This window comes from Elaeis guineensis, chromosome 2 (assembly GCF_000442705.2).
Source record: "Elaeis guineensis isolate ETL-2024a chromosome 2, EG11, whole genome shotgun sequence".
Taxonomy (NCBI): domain Eukaryota; kingdom Viridiplantae; phylum Streptophyta; class Magnoliopsida; order Arecales; family Arecaceae; genus Elaeis; species Elaeis guineensis.
In genome coordinates this window covers 6,235,217-6,253,486 of record NC_025994.2, presented here as the reverse complement: position 1 = coordinate 6,253,486, position 18,270 = coordinate 6,235,217, and positions in this window count along the sequence as shown.

Sequence of the window (18,270 nt, the reverse complement as noted above, 5' to 3'; positions counted from 1 at the left end):
AACGAAGGCCAACCTGGTAGTAAAAAGAAATCTGAAAGATCTCGAAAATGCGGAGAAGAAGGTGATCCCCTTCAATGGTGCTCTCGACACTTATGGGAGAATTTTTAGATTCTCAGAGTTGCAGAAGACCCAAATAAAGGAAGAAAGCGACCTTTATATAGAACCCACCAACGACCGAGATAAGTTCATTCAAATCAAGATTCTCTTAGATCCTAACATGTGGCAATGTCGGGACCGATCATCATCCGGACCTTTCGATGCACCTATCGCTTGATCAAGACACATCGGTACGATCCACGTGAATTGTCAAGAACCAATAATCGTCGGACACATGGTGGCACCCGACAGATCAAAATCAAATCAATTGAATCATCCCACCGTCTGACCAACTGCAATATTAAATAACCATCCTCTCGATTTGACATCCTAATGATGATCATACGATCATCAAAATGACAAAATGATTGAAGATTCTATTTATGAGAGAATCATTAATGTCTGCAATCAAAATGACTGCAGAATTGGAGCTTGAAGTCATGATAGAAGATACGCAGACTTTCATTATCCAACGTGTCAAATCACCTTGGACTTGGAAGTGGAGGATAACTATTGGGATAATCAGATTTGCTCCCCTCGATTCGAGATCGATCCCCCGATTTCATGTCAGTAATAGATATCGGACTGAAAAGTCCAACTAGTCATCAAAACAAGACTGCCATGGGAGTTACCGATTCGATTGTAGCATCTACAGTGTTCATCACTCCGATATCCTATCGATGTCACAGAATACGAAGAATGGCCGACTACCTATCAGTAAGCCGATTGCCTACCGATAACTCTCAATCACCTTTCCAAACAGCGACCAGTCCAAACGATCCAATACAATGTACTACTGATGATCCTTCGATATGAAATATGAGAAGCTGATGGCCAGTCGGTATATCAGAATCACCGACCAACAGCTGCATACCACGACTGTTAGTGGGCATAAATTGCCTACTAACTCTATGATTATGATCCGATAACAGGAGTAAACTGTTCTTTAGTGTTGTAATAAGCAGGACCCCACATACTCAACTGCTAGACATGAATCACCTATAAAGGGGAGGTAAGGGAATAGCAATGGTGAGGGCAATCTCTGGACCGAAACTCAACCAAATTTTATTCTCAATCACCTATTCACCACTTCTCGCTGACTTAGGCATCGGAGGTTCTCCATCAGATAAATTTCGGTCAGTAGACTTGTTTTACAGGTAGCTCTCCATCGGAGTCAGGCACTAATGGGGATTGGTCGCAACAACTGTTATAGTGGTCCATTACGCGATCCAATTTATATCAAAGACTTAGTAAGATTGAAGTAAACCTTAAATCAAGATTTAAACTGACAAGTGTTATATATATTATTTTGCATTATAATAGTGTAATTAGAATGCAAATGAGAAGTGCTTTTATATATAAATACTGTTATCCAAACTTTAAACTCTTTGCATCCATTTCCTCTTGAAAGTGATTATTTACAAAAAAGATAAAACAATGATTATCTACAAAATAAATAAAACAATCTTTCAGAAAAATAATAACTTTTATATCTATTATAATGGAATATTAATTTTTTTTTTTTTTCTGGATAACAACTTTATTAGGTGTAGTTTGAAAGCGAAATAAGAAAGAATGGAAACCACTTAACCAAGTAATTCAGCCAAAATTGAAGTATTTTGCTTAGCCTTTTTTCAGATAGGCTAATAAATATTGATACACAATATTTAACCTTCTATACTTATTTATCCATTCAATTTATGAATAAATTATTGCATAATTCAGAATAAAATGATTTATTTTAATATAAAAAAGATAAGAGTAAGCTAATCTATTTACACTGAATCAAACGGTGCTTCCGTGCTTGTGATCCACGCGTAAACTTTGTGGGTGGCACCGGGTAGTACTGGGCCAGAACTGGTGGTACTGATGACCAAAGCAAGCGTCAAAGTTTGAATATATCATAAAACCGTACGTGGTGGATCATCACGGGGGTACTTTTCCAGCCTCATCAACGAAAACAGTCCGTACAGTACCAGTCGTGTTGGCAACGTGTGGATGGACGGCAAAAAGATGTGAAAAGAGATCAGCGTATCATGCGTTTTAAACTACACGAAAGATTGTACGTTTTATTTGTGGTGGGACACGTGATGCGCATATTTGTTTGTTCTACTCTCGGTCCAAGTTCATATTATACTGTCATCATTAATTAATTAACAATGGAAAGATTAGGATGCGGACATAATCTAAAGTTTAAGATTAGACTTTAAGGATGAATCGTTGCTTGGACTACATGAGAGGGCTATCCATTATAACCAATAAAAGTATATAGATTTGCTCCGTTACAAAGCAATGTTGAGATAAGCGGAAACTATATATATTCAGTAAAGAAGACCACTTGCCAATGTCGTCACATCATTGGACTCTAAGTTGCGTAAGAAGAGTTGATGCTATCTCTTTGGACAAAAAGCTGATGTTTTTTTTAATGATACATTATGAATTGCGTGTCAACATGAATCTTAGAATTCGCAGCATGATGGGGAATGATTCTCTTTTTCTAAAGTACAATGGATGGCTCCTAGAAAGAGTCTTTCTTTAATTATTCTTATCTAGTGGATCCTAGTTTCTTTTTGAAGGCCCTCAAGTTAGCCTGCTCTGAAAGTTTATAGTATCTAGAGAATTTGAAACAGGGAAAGTGGTTTCAACTTTCCAGTGTGTTGACCTTCTTTACATTTTACATTAGGATCCATTTTGATTGGGAATAATCTAATATAAAAAAATAAATTTTATATTAGATTATTATGTTTGGTATGAAAAGTAGAAGAAAGAGATGGTAAAAAAATTGATGAGCTCCATATTTATTTTTCAAAAAGAAAAGGTAAAATAAATACTATGGAGGATTGGTATTTGATAAATTTTTAAGTTGTGGTAATTTATATTTGATAAAATATCCTCAATAAAATTACATATGTAATCATTGAATTTATTTTAATATCTTTCCAAATATATTCAATAAAGAATTTTTGTAAAAAATATTCAAATAGAAATGATATTATATAAAGTGCTATGTGATTATAGTTATGATATAAAAATTAATTGAAGATGACAATACTATCCTAGCATTAAAAATTATTTTATGTTCAAGGGCATATTTATAAATTTAGCCATATTTCAACATATATTTATCTTCAATCTAACGTAGTAATGTTTTTTCAGTATCATTTTTCGTAGTAATTTTTCTACCAACCAAATATAATAAAAATTATTTTTCTCTACAATCATTTTTTTCAGATAAATAATTTTTAGAAATTATCAGATTTTTCCATAATATGACATACCTCAATCAAATGGGCTCTTAGGATAAAATTGTTAGTTTTGGATTGTTCCACATCATTTGTTCAAAATTCCCTTCTAATGAGTACTAGCCTGGCATGAAGGGGTAGCTACATTATTGATAATTTGTAAATTTGGGCTTGCCCTGGTGGTCATACCCCTCTATTTAACAACTAAGTTTTCTATTTTGTTGCTTGGAGGAGGGGTCCTTGGTTATTTGAACTTTAATAATTATAGTATAGTGGGCTCTCTCTCCCTTTATCTCCCTCGTATTTGGAGCAAATTAGCAATATGCCAACTCACATGTTTATTAGTTAAAATAGGTAGGGTAATGAACTTATATTTTAAATATTAACCAAAATTAAAATAGAATATATACCACAATAAGATTGAAAGTCAGAAAACATGCAAAGAATTTTGCAATATTCTGTATCATAGGAATTAAGAAGTCCCTTCATTATTAAAATATTGATCGAGTTAGTTAACAATCTCTTGCAAGATGGGAAATTATGTCCTTGTTCGAATAATATTGCAGCATATCATGTTTGACTTGAGATTTATTTGGAATTTTTTTTATTTTTTTTATTTTATTTTTAGTTTTTTTTTTTTTGCAATTATGGGAAAGGGCACCCAACCTTTGCAAGATCAACTAGGCTAGGCGCACATCTTGCATCCACAAACTACGGCTTTCATCTTTGACCTTTGCTTATATCGACTGGCATGATCAACTTTGTAAAATGTATGCAAGATCTCTATTATATAGTGTAATGACTAACGTTAGGAGCTAACATTCGAACTACACAAACACCCCCACCCCCACACCTTTCTAGATTTTTTGGTTCACCTTTGTAGATACAAGAATTTTAATCATTCTGGATCAAATGTTATCTACTCACTAATTAAAAGATTAGAAAATAATAAAACAAAGTCCTTCAAGCTTTCTCCCTCTAGTTATTTTCTTTATCTTTTTATTTTCCAAGAAATTTTGCCTAGAGCTAGAATTGATTAGAAGCACTCGGAGGAAGTGGAAACTTACCGGATTCCATGGGGAATAAAGGGTGCAATATTTGTTCAGGGATGGTACTATGCCTTTGATAAAATGTAATGAGAACTTGGTAATACTATATATCACCATAAAGCTTTAAGATGTTTTTTCGGCTGCTCAAGCTTCTATTAAATCTAGGAGGTGTTTGATTTGTGATCGAAATTAGAATAAGAATGGAAATTAATGGCCATATTTTCTTATGCATTTAGTTCATGATTGAAATTGAAATCGAAATCAAAATTAAAATGGATATTTAAATTTTTAGGAAAGAATGGAAATTGGGTTTTAAAGGGAGATCATACTGCCATTCTTTCCCCAAATCAAAATTGGAATGGAATCTCCAACCAAACATTGAGACGAAAGTCACCCATTCTTATTTTCAGTCTTATTTTAGCCTCCAACCTCTTCCAACAAACACCCTACAAAATTCTGCACTGCTACTTATTCTTTTGACGCATTGCGGGGCACGTCCTAAACACAAAGTCTTTTCGTGAAAGCCCATTTTGATAATGACCAGATGTCACGATGAAAGCCTCTCCTAAATAATTCTTGACCACCAAACGTGGTGTCTGGTCATTGTTATTGGCCAATGAGCAAGCATGATAAGAACATTACACCAACCATTTCATTCAAAAAAAAAAAAAAAAAACAGAGAGAGAGAAGGAAAAAAAAAAAAAAAAAAGAATACATGACACTGACCATTGCCATGCTTACATGCGACTGCGGGGGACTACTGAGACATGGATATAATCCTTACGAACTTTCAAAGCAGAAATAATGAAGAAGGGATCGAAGAGTGACAAAATTATACAAAAGTGTGCGCAAGAAGGGATATTTGCTTGACATAATGCTTAAATTTTTACTCAACAGTATTGGTCATGTCTTTAGATGGCCGTTTATGTTATACAAGTATACAGCATTAGAAAGTCTCTATTTATCACACATGCAACTGGAATTTTTGGTCCATATAAGGAAGTAAAAAAAAAAAAAAATGATAAGAGATAAGGAGAAAAAGGAAAACGGAAATTTAGTAATCCCTTGGGCCCCAAAAAAAAAAAAAGAAAAATCATGCTTCATTTCATCATGGAATGTCAAGTCCCGCAATGGGAACAAATGATAGCATTTCAAGTCATATCTTTTATATTGTTTACCCACAGCCAAGTTGCATCCATGTATTCAAGATGCCTACATTCTCATAGACATATGAAGTCAAGTGGCAGATCCCTTGCAATCTAAGCTACAAGCTCTTATCTCTTGGCCTTGGCCACTTTTCTTTCTCATGACCCAGGTGCTGTAAAATCCTAGAGTAAAGGCTTCATTTCTATAATTTTCAAAGCACGCCGATTGTTCATTTTTGATGCAAGCTCATAGGGACGGGTTGATGAAGACTTAGATGGTCATGGACACATGTGAAGGCACAGTCGCAACTTGGGAGCTATAATAATAGAGTTCCAGTCTCCTTTGCCAATACTGGTGAGGTTAACATCTGTTGCACAGTGAAATGAAGCTGTTTCCGCTGTGAACTGGTTTTACTCTACATTTTTAGCTTCCACCAAACCTTTCCAGAATGCACAAAGGGTCCGAGTTGCGTCTTCTGCACGAAAGAATTATTGATCTTTTTTGCAAGATGAACCATTAGATCATACTTTGCACATACTTTCAAATATGATGTCAGCTTCGTGAATTATGGTGCAGATGGAAAGAACAAATCGGAGCGCTTTGTAAGCTATGTAAAGTTCGATCTAATGCTCCATCTCGTGAAAGAACGATTTTTTTTTGCATGAAAGATACAATCCGAACCCATGCACAAAATAAGTCACCATCCTCAACAGGAAGTCCCACGGATATCTTGGCGTATGAAACAATCTTTCTTCCAAATTAGCTAAGATTGTCTTAGGCAATTCCAATTTGCTAGGCTTTAGCCTGTGATCCATGCATGGTCCCCGCAGGAAACCCAAGCACACAAAAGGTGGTCGGTTTGTTGTGGCTTTGTAAATTTAGAGGCCCAAAAAATCCAAATCAAGCTTGTACAAGTTGGGCCTCTGTACATCGTATAATTGGTCGCAGCTTTCGGCCAAGCCTGACCGATGTGAGAGACGTTTCGTTAAGGACTTGCTCGGAGGAGTTTGTCGCTTCTCCTTGGGTCCGGTAATTTTGGGTCCCATGTTGCTGGGTGCTCCAACATTTCGTTCTGTGTCAGCATTCACAATTACGTGCATTTGGACCTGACTTTGTTAGATGGGCTCACCATCTTTGATTGTCGTGAGATTTCAATAGGATAGTGCACAATCTCAAGAAATTCTTTATCCAGCGTCTCAGTAGAGAAAAAATATACTACTTTACCGGATTGGGCAATGTAGCATACTTAATAACGGAATAGATATTTAATACCGTCTAATTTTTTTTAAAAAAAAATATTTTCAAATAAAAAACTATATATATTTTTTATTTTGCTTATACTTGATCAAAATGTCATAGATAATAATAGGATATTATAACAATCAACAGAATGTCATAGGAAATAACAAGAATTATAATAATGGTATGACATCCTTTTGCATCCTATGACATTTTTTTACATCCTATGAACAATGGTCAGAAAATGATATTACTAATACAAGATATCAGACCAAATAGTAGGATATCATAACATTAGTTGGGATGTCATAAGATTCACATGAAGTCATATAAGGCATCGTCAAATAATAATAGTCTTCATTCTTTATTCTATGACATCTTGAACAATATATATGGCTTCTTATATCTTTATATAATGTCTTATTATTTTATTATGACTAGGGGCGGAGCCATGTTTTGGCTTGGGGGTTCAATTGAACCCCCAAGTTTTGGTGCAATACTTTTAGAGGTATGTAAATATTATCCAAAAAATTATATATATATATATTTTTGAACCTCTATAGAACAAAGAATTTTAATTAGCTTAATAGTTTGAACCCCCACTTTTCATCCCTTACATCCCAGATTTGAATTTTTTCTCTTACTTTTTTCTTTTTTTTTCTTCTTTTCTTTCTCTCTTTTTTTTCATTAATATAATATTATTAAATTTATTTTTATTTATTTATTTATTTTAATTTATATATTGAACCTCTAGGATGAAAATTCTGACTACACCACTGATTATGACTCCCTGCATCTTGAAGAGAAAGGATATTTTCATTAATTTTTTTTAAAAAAAAAAAAGCCGAGTTGCATTTAACATCTATTCCATTATTAATTATACTATATGCCATAATCTAGTGAAGCGGTGTGTTTTTTCTCCATCAAAGATGGTGGATAAAATATTTGTCTTACAACCTCAATAAATCAATTTTAATTGAAATTATTAATCAAATAAATCAAATAATTGTGATGTGTAGATATTCTGACAAGTTCTCTGTCTTTCTTGCAGTTGTCATCATCATGTTTTTCCTTTTTATAAAGTCAGGGCAATGTTTTCCAATTCTTGCCGATGTACGAGTTAAATATGACCATTCATCAAATACTACTCGCACAATATTTTAATTTGTTTCTTCTCCTTCAATGGAATTATATATGATTGTCCTGTCAAATATTACATTCTCATACATATTTGCATAATTTCAAACAACATTCAGTCCCACCATGTGCTGCCTCATAAATGATATGTTCCATTCATGAATCATATGCTCAGCAAAAGGGAAATGTTCTATCACTCACAACTTGAGGCGACAGTATTCGAGTAGGACATTTTTTGTCAGCATACCCTTGTGCATGGAAGTGTGAAAGAGATGACTGTTATCCAAAGATGCTGGCTAGATCTCAAATTCTCTTGGGATGGTATTATTTATACTATATTTTGTAATAAGCAAAAGAAAACAAAAGAATGCAACAGGTGTGTATACTGTTTCACTCCCAACATGAGGTTATGATGTTCAAGCAGGACACTCTCATGTCTGATAATTTCTTGGTGATTTGTCCTCAGAAAGATTTCTTAGTGGGTCATGCATGCATGTGCATTTATGTGCATGCAGACATGCAAAAAGGACAAAAAAAAAAAAAAAAAGAAGACTAGATAAACAAGGAAACTCAAAATTCATCTTAGAGTGCTGACTCTTGCATCGTATCTTTCTCCTATCCTTCTTCTTGTTCCTTTTTTTCAAAAATTTTTTTCCCAAAAACATATGCAAACACATGCATGGCATCTAACCTGCTTTTTTAGCCATAGCCGGGGCAGAGTGCAAATTACTGAATTATTTCAGAGTGATCAGTTTGAGATGGATATGGAAATACTTGAGTTAAGACTGGTCATAACAGTGATACAAACCATTCTATGAAATCTTTTTTTTTTCAGGACATTTTTCACCTATCATGTTCATTCTCCCTTTTTTTTTTTTTTTTTTTTTTTTTTTTTTTTTCAGGAGCCGTATGTTGTTGCACCTGCAGCACTGCATATTGTCTCGAAAGCAACATGCATTGCATATCGACATCCAGCAGGATGACAAATGATCTTGTCAATTTAGCCACAGCTAGCATCTTGATCCATTACTTGGAGACTTAGTATACTCCTAGTGGTACGTAGCAGAAATCACGACATTAATCCTGGGCAAAATTGTCAGTAAGCTCCAAATTTAACCGAGTTATATAAGGCAGACCAGACACCTCAAGGCTAGTTAAATATACCTGCTCATGCATGAGTTGTGGTGCCTGAGTTATGTGGCAGATTGTTTTGCAAATATTGTAATGCCCCAAGCAGTGACCCAACAACCTATTCAGGCCTGAACCATGCGGCCCCAAAATGCTTAAGCCTTGTTGTTAGTGGTAGACTACTTAAGTCATTATATATCGATCATTTATTAGTTTCACAATCGATGTAGGATTATCACAATCTCCCCCACTTAAATCCCTGACATTCTCATCAGGGTCCTACTTAGCCCCAGTGTCCCCTCTTAGTACACATCCATGTGAGACTCCGAAAATAAAGTCTCTCTCTTCCTTCTTTCAGTCTGAATCCTTGTTTTCTCTTTCTAGAATGTCGGATTCTCTCTACTTTCTCTCTCTTAATAGATTTCTCTCTCTAAAAGCCATCTGTCTAAGATTAGTACCATAAAAGATTTTTTTTTTGATGATTTTGATTGATCTTAACAAAAAGGATCCTGAACCACAGTCGTCGGGCAGCATGCTGGCATCTATCTTGATCAGATCGGATATCTCTAGATTTGATCATCCATGATTTTTATTGAACCATCTATATATTAATTCAATCATGATTTGATTAAATCATCTTGATTAGACCAATCGGATTGTTGGATAGTATCGCTTGATTAGTCCTGCTCCATGTTGTCATTTTCTTTTTTCTCTGATATTTTCTCTCTACATGATTTATGAATCTAGTGAAGTTAACCTACTGATTTGAGTCTAAGTTGATTCTAGTAGAGGGTTTCGAATTGCTTTGCCAATCGATGTACGGATCTTTGACAGTCATTCAGTGTTCCAACCTCCACATTGATTCTTATCAGGCACCACCATTGATGTCCATGGAATCATCTGCTTCCTATTCTAATCATGATCAGATAAAATTACCTTTGATTTAATCAATCGAATGTTGAATGAAGGTGTCAGAATTTAGGATTTTTATTGATTGTTGCAAATGACTGATAGAAGAATATGTTTTGTATAATATGTTCAAAAGAATATATTCAAAATTGATTGAATCTGTTCATTCAGTATGCTTGTGGAGAGAGATCTTCAGAAGTATGTAACGGTTGCTGCAACCTTTGGCTTGCGATCTCGGGTCGGCATGATAATTAATATGGTATCAGATAGTAGCTAATTGGTCCTCAAGTCTCAAACTAAATTGTACGAAAACTAGAATTAATGATCATGAAAACATAATTTTCATTGCTTTTCATGAAATTTACTAGTAAATTAATAAGACCTGCAACTTTGCACTCAAGACAGACTTTACTAGTAAATTTACTAGTAACTGTGATGTCATATAGAGCAAGTGATGCCATACATCTGTGAACCTCAAAACCCTGGAGTCCTGATTCCCCTCCATAGCGGATAACATCATAACTACAATTGAAACAGGAAAACTTTAAGAAAACAACGACCCACATCCAATGTTTCGGCTATCTCTGCTTGATATATCATGACAATGCTGGTTCATGTGCAGTTAGTCTTAAGAAATTCTTTGTGTACCGCAGGTAGTGCAGAACGCATATACCACCCATGGTGATTAGCTTATGTGCAAGGCCGCAGCATGGTACGTGAAAAAAATTTTTTTTTTCTTCCGACCTCATGCGTGAGCCAATCACCACAGACGGTGTGTGCGGTTCTGTACCACCCGTGGTGCACAAAGAATTTTATTTTAATCTTTCAATTCAATGAATGCCTTAGAAGATGGTATCTTTATGTCATTCCTTAAATCCGAAACATGACATGACTGTGCTACCATGGGGTATCATCCACAATAACACAACACCCACAAAAGAATATCTGTATAATAATTTATCTCACAAAATGTAATAATAAAAGTGGTCCAGAGCTTTTCCATTTATTAAATAAAGATGTGTAGGTATAGAGCATCTAGATCCAGCATTTAAATATTCAAAATTATATAACCCATAATTTATAGTCATAAACTAAATTTATTATTAGCTTTCTTCTATGCTTGGAGCTTATTATCTCGACCTCCACTTCATTGATCCCTTTCTGCTCCTAGTGCAACTTTATTTATCTGAAAAGAACAAAGAAATGGATAAGCTTCATGGCTCAGTAAGTAAAAATATACTACTTTATTAGATTAAACATAAGTTTTATATAATCTAATGTATTGTTAGAAAATAATTTTTATTATAAGTCAGGCATTTCAAAAACATAATAATATAACAATTCAGGACATGAAAATCTGATCATATATGCATAAATCATGCAAATTCATAAGTACAATTTTAAGTATATAACTTCAATATAGTCCTAATTTATTAAACTAGTTTGCCATGTAATTAGAGCATTTCATAATAATCACATAGTAAAATATATCATAAAACTAATCATGCTATTGCAATATGCAAATTCCATAAATATCCATATATCATTTCATAAAAATAATACTTTCAAATTTAATGGTAAGGTCACCTTATATCTGTGAAAGAGTTGTAATTGACTAGATATCATAGTTTGCCAATTATTAGACCCATTGGTGGAGCTATATGCAAACTATTATATCCGCTGGCAGGGCTGCATATCAACTATTATACCTACTAGAGAGAGCTGTATACCAACTATTATATCTATTGATGATGGCTATACGTAGATATCTAAGATTCTATAATCTTATTTCTTAAATTATATTTTCTTATATCATATATATTATTATTATTATCGAGGATTGATCTGGATTAGGCTGATGAGTTGGAGCCGACAATAAAAAGCCGAGGATGGTGACTTAGGAATTTTAGAAGTTGGCCGAAAATCTTAAAGAATCAAAGAGGGCTGTATGTATCTTCGCTCTAACCTCTAGTAATGCCTTGAAACACCATAAGTTAAAGAAGTCCTCTTACTAGAGGTTTTCAGTGAGGGCCCTTCAATACCTAAGTTAGTTTATCTTGGTGTAACAAAGGAGGCTTTGAGTAGAAGAAGGCAAAGAAAAAGAGAGAGTGCTAGAGAGTGGAGGTGAAGGAGACCTTAAGTCTGTATGCCGTGAGGAAGAGGGAGAAAGAAAGGTCTCTACTCCTTTTTGTATTTAGTGGGACTTAGACTCAATTTGATCAGAAAGAGAGTTCATTTCACTTAGCTTAGACTTACTTGGAGAATCCTTGAGGAGTGGTTTTTATAGATGAGGGTCAGAGCCTATCGCAGTCGGGATCTTGAGATGTGCGAGGGAGGCGTAGTGGCTAACCACTCATACATTCAGAAGATATGATATGATACAATGAGATGTAGATCTCATGGTTAGAGGATCTTTAACTATTATGAGCCAGCTCTCATTGAGTGTGCGAGATTTAGACATCTCTGTGCAGCTAGTAGTGCCACATCGACTGGGTTGAATCTGAGGTGTATCACTTGCCTCCCACTTTTGAGGTCGAGGTACTATTTGAGAGCTCAAATGAAGGAAGTAGAAGAGTTAACCTGGGTGACCAATTGCGATATTGAATACTAAACTGTGGAGCATATTCATGAAGTCGTGAATTGAGCAATAGAGCCGAAAGTCATAGCTGAGATATGTGGCTATATAGTGAGCCATATCGCCTTAGCTGCTTTTGTATGGCTGGCACCAAAAGATTATGGACATTGTATTAATTGTAGATGTGCTAGCATCTCCACTTACTGAAGTGGCATCATGATTGGTGAATATTTTGAGATAATGATTCGATGCTTTGCCACTTGCTATCCTAGTGATGCTTTAGAGCCGAACGAAAGGTCAACATGTGTCCATCGACTGGATTGTGGGTTCCAAATGGCTATATCAATTCAGAACCTTCAGAGCCCTATATAAGCCTGGAGAAGGTGAAGACTAATGCTTTTGGCATCTTCTTTATTGGAGCTAAAGGAGGACTTTGATTCTATAGTCATCATCATTCGCCTTCACAATCGCTTAGTTTCTAGTGTTTGTCGAACCACCCATTGAAGTCCTTTGTCTTCTTCTATAGGTCTTTGGTAGGTTCTTCAATCTTCTTTTTTGGCTTTCAGTTCATTTCTATTTCCTTGGCATCATTTCTTTCTTTGCTCTCTCTTTTTCTTTTTGATGGTGTCTTTTGAGGAAAGGTCACAGATCGACAGGTCATCATCAAGGGTATCCCAACCAAGCTTCTACAGAGTCTGGCAAGGCTTCATTCGATCTCACCCTATGTCTAGATGTTGTGAAGAGCATCTTGGTAGGGGATGATCTTGAATAGATCCAAGCTAAGTACTATGTTGCCCAGCAAGAGAACCCAAGAAGGAGGGGGGGTTGAATTTGATTTTTCAAAAATTTAAACTAATAATGTGCTATTTTTGCAAACTAGTGAAGTGTTGGTGAGTGCAAAATTTAATGCAAGAAAGCAGAAATATAAAAGCAATGAAAAGCTAGAGAGAAAATGATAAGCACAGACATCATAATTTATAGTGGCTTGATGCCCCTAGTCCTACGTTCACTCTCAAAGATCCACTTGAAAATTTCAATATAATCTGTTTAAGATTACAATTGAATAGTTTTTTTGAGCTCATTATCCAAAATCCAATTGATTTTATATCAGATCACCAATCACAACATACACAAAGCCAACCATTGGCTTACAATCTAATTTTTAAGTTTGGATGGGCCTATCCTCTAGCTTCAAAATCTAATTAAAGTTAGTTACAATGAAGGAAAAGAAAGAGTGACAATTGAAAACAAAAAGCTTTTTAATGGGCAAATAAATATCGTTGAAGCTTATGACTCATCTTTTATGAAAGCTTTTGGAGGGATGAGTGATCGCTGTCGTAGGCGATCAAAAATAAATCTAATTCACTACTATGTAGTTAAGGTGAATCAAGATCAAATCTACAGGGATCGTGTTAATTATGGTTGAGCCATTTAGTTTTAGGTTAGAGAGCAAAATGAACACTAATTAAAAGACTATTTAAATTGATAATTACGTAAGTAAATAAAGAGAATCAATTAAAAGTTGAATGCAAGTATGAAAGAAATTCTCAGGATCTTAGCTATTTTCTTATTGGACTGCTAGTATCCTTCTTTAACATACCTTTACTTGGGTATCCAATAATAAAGATATAATCTATCTTAAAGAGCACGGCTCATACCCTTGGAGCATGGCCCGTACCCTTGGATCACAGTCTATCTCTTAAAGTTATAGGTTAGTCAAAATTATTTAGATAAATCAATAAATCTATGATCAATTCTCGAGCATAGCCTATCTCGTTGAGCACAGGTCATATCTTTAGATCACGATTTGTCTCTACCTAGTCATAGACTATTCAAAAACTACCATCTCATGTAAAAAAAATAAAGACACAAGAATATAGCAAATAAAATCAGTCTTTATTGCATATTAAAAGAGGAATATAAATGATTTAAAAAGGAAGAACACTGTCAAAATAAGATTACATACATCTCTTGAGAACGTGATGACTAGTCGGCCATGGGGATGCTTCTCATTGAATCTTTCATTCTGAAACTCTGAGAACTTTCTTCCAATGGCTTGAAAAAGGGATCAAGAGCAGGAGGAGAGATTTGGCTGAAGGTTGTGGGTGTTTAGAGGATGGAAGAAGGAAGGAGGAGGCTAGGGTTTTGATGGAGGAGAGAAAGAGGGAGGCGGCTTGGAGAGAGATGATCCCCATAAGGAGAAGTATGTCTCTTAGAAGAGAAGGGGGGCATGTATTTATAGAGTGAATAGCATTAGGGTTTTGCTGTGGTGTGCAAGAAAGGAAAGAGGGCATGGGAAGGCATGTAAGAAAGAAAGAGTGCAAGAGAGGGCATGCTTCTAAAGATGGCATGGAGGGGTTTAACATGAAGAAAGAAAGGTGGGGGGTGGCTGATTTCTCAAGAATAGGGGGCGGCAAGAGAATTTAGGGTTTGGTCCTTAAATGAGAGCCTTTGGATGGGGCATCTTACTTCTCCTCCATTGATCAATAAGTCATGTTCGTATACAATCTTCATAAAAAGTGATCTTTTAATCTGAGCCCTTGATATTTAAGTCATGTTCACACTTAGTTTCTTGTGAAGGACTATCTTTTAATTTTGATCCTTGAATCTTGAGCTTGCATCTGATTCCTTCATGAGTAAGTCACGTTCACACTCAGATTTGATTAGCCTTTAAGTTGGTTGCCTAGTTCACTCAAATCTCCTGGTAGGTGATTCCAAGATATGATTTCTGGGCTCATCACCTAATATGGAATTTTGCTTCGAATATCATGCTGCTTTTAATGGAGGTGGATTCCTAAGGTGGTGACTCTTCAGGAGTGAAGTTCATGAAGAATGCCTTTTGATTGGGAATCTTCACTATCTGATGCTCTAATGGCTCAACATATGATAGATGATCAGAGTATGGAGATCAAATCTCAACTGTTAGAGCACTTTAAAAAAAGAGGAGGAGGTAGCTAGTGAAAAGTAGACTAACCTTCTCCTATCAAACTCATTGATCCATCATTAGCCCTCAGCCACCATGAATATCCCTTCAACAGACTGGTTGCCAGAGAAGTTGGAGGTGCAGTAGGCCTCCCTTGTCGATGTCATAGAAAAGATGGTGGAAGTCGAGGGAGAGCTTGCTTCTCTATGAAACTAGCTGGTTGTGGAGAAGCCGCCCATAGCTTATCGGTAGGGGTGGCAATCAAGTCGGTTTAGATGTGAGTTAGATCAGAAAATCTCAAATCTAAATTTAACTTATTTATTAAGCAGATCAAATTTTGAAATATGAACCTATCTTATTTAATAAATAGGTAAACCGACCTGATCTATTTAATCTATTTATAAATATGAAACCTATTTACCTAACTCAACTCGATCTATTTTATTTGTTTATCTTCAGAAGCAATTTCATCCCCAAAAGCTCTACATATAAAGTGATTCTTATTGTAATTTTTTAAATCAAGACATTAATATTGCACGATGTTGTTATTAGGACACCATGATTATCAGTTTAAATCTAACTTTTTTAAAAAAATTAAAAATACGTAGAAAGCAATGAGTTGGGTTGATTCCATAGAGAAGGCAGTGCTAATTTGAAAATTTTAATTTTTTAAAAGAAAAAAAAGATGCGAGGAAGTAATTGAAATCAAAAAAATTAAAATTAAAAAGTATGAAAAAAAATTTGGTACTAAGATCTACTATCTAGATCTTAGCTTCTACTTACGATAAAAGTAAAGAACAGAAATTTAAAGAGCATGAAAATAACTTTTGTATTGATTAAAAATAAAATTCAATTATAAAAAATTTAAAAGATAAATAAATAAAATAAGAAAAACTATAACAAATATTTGAATTAGATTAGCACAGTCTCGTCGAAAAGATGGTTGATGAACTCTTATTTTTTCTTCAAACTTCTCAGAGTATGCTGGGATTCCTCTTCTTCTTTCTTTTTGGACCTGATCTTCGAGATGGTGTAGGCATGGAGATGGTGTAGGAAGCAAAGCTCTCTTCTAAGCTCCTCTTTCTTAGAAGCTAACCCAAAACCCTAAGCTATGTTGCCTCCTCTCTCTTGGATGATTTTTTCTTTTCTCCTTGTACCTCTTTTTATATCCTTCAAAACCCCCTAAGTCCTAAACATACTCAAATTCCTAGCTTCTCATGACTTCATGGCTTCCTGCATTCTGTTTCTGCATTACATCACTGTTTCCACATCTCAGGCTCTTTCGTTTGAGTCCCAGGTGGCATCCAAATCCGCATGAAAACCACATCTAAGCCACGTTCAAATTGATCCCCCGCTCGCTCGTTCCTAGTCTCGCCCATTCCTGAACCACACACATGCCTGTCGCTCGGATCGACATGCCCGCTTATGTTTGCACTTGAAGCCCGTTTGAATCCATTCTACTTCATTAATCCCATGGATCCCAAATGCAGCCATTGGTCTACTTTTTCTTCCTTCTATTCTTTTCTTTTTTTTTTTTTTATACATTGGGTCCCTAGCATGCATCCATGTATCTTCACATATCATGTACGTAACAGGCTTGAATTTAGACTCGAGCTTCATCTGTATGTGTTGGAGGACTGTTGTTTGTTGGTTTGCGATTAAATCTTCATAATTAATTATTTTTTAAAAAATATAAAAATATTAAATAATAAAGATTAAATAATTAATATTTTAATATTTTTTATATCATATTTAATACACTAATCACACCTCTCAATCTGAACTTTGCTCGTCCTTGAGTAAAGAAAAGATTTAGAGCTAGATATCTTTTAGCTTAAAGTTTCGAATTTCACTAGGCAATTTTTTTCAAAGGGCCATTGATGTTTTGTTGAAGTGAGAGTGAGGTATGTCATCAAGGTATTAATACTTAACCAATATCAAAATTAAATGAAGAACATTAAACCTTTTTTAAACTTTTCTAAATTACCCCCTACCTTTATCTTTAAATCATCTAACTTTCATATGGACAAGTGTAATGTTACTTCTGACCTTCATTTATTGATTTTTTTTTTAATGTTGCACTGCTATTGAGTGTTTTAACTCCTTAAGCTTTCTATTTGATCTTTATAGTGAGTTTCAGCCAATGACTCTCGAACCAGATGGCTTTAGGGTACTAAATATAAAATATCCCTTGGACTTACTAGCTCGAATCAAACAGGCTATAAGTTAAGATTAACTTTACAACAGAGATTTTTTATCCTTCATATTTTTTAATGTGAAACTGAATGATTACTCAGCATGAAGTTCTTAAAAAATTATATATATATATATATAAAATAATTTATTTTTATAAAAAAATATATAGTTACTCTACACAAGCTCATAGGAAGTAAACTCTTCTTTGACGCTAGTAGGAGAAATTATTAGAAGTACTCATAAAAAAAATATTTATGTTCAAAACTTAACTATTCATTAGGTTTTCTTAATACTTGATCCCTCAGTATCTCACAAACTCTCTGGGCTATGCATCAATATATTTTTTTAAAAAATGCTTGATTCAACTTGATTCTTAAACGTAATCGGATGCCTAAACACTAAATACCAACTTATTCAAAAATTTATTAAATTTTATTATTATTATTATTCTCTCTCCAACTTAATCAATATTATCCTCAATAGAGTAGAAAAAATAAAGTATGATGGATAAAGAAGAAGAAAATGAGAGATGTCACCTAACCTAGATATGCACTTGGTTCAGCCTGGCTTTCATGTTTTCACTCGAAGTCTTTTCAAAATTAGTTCTCCCTCCAACTTAGTCCTAAACTT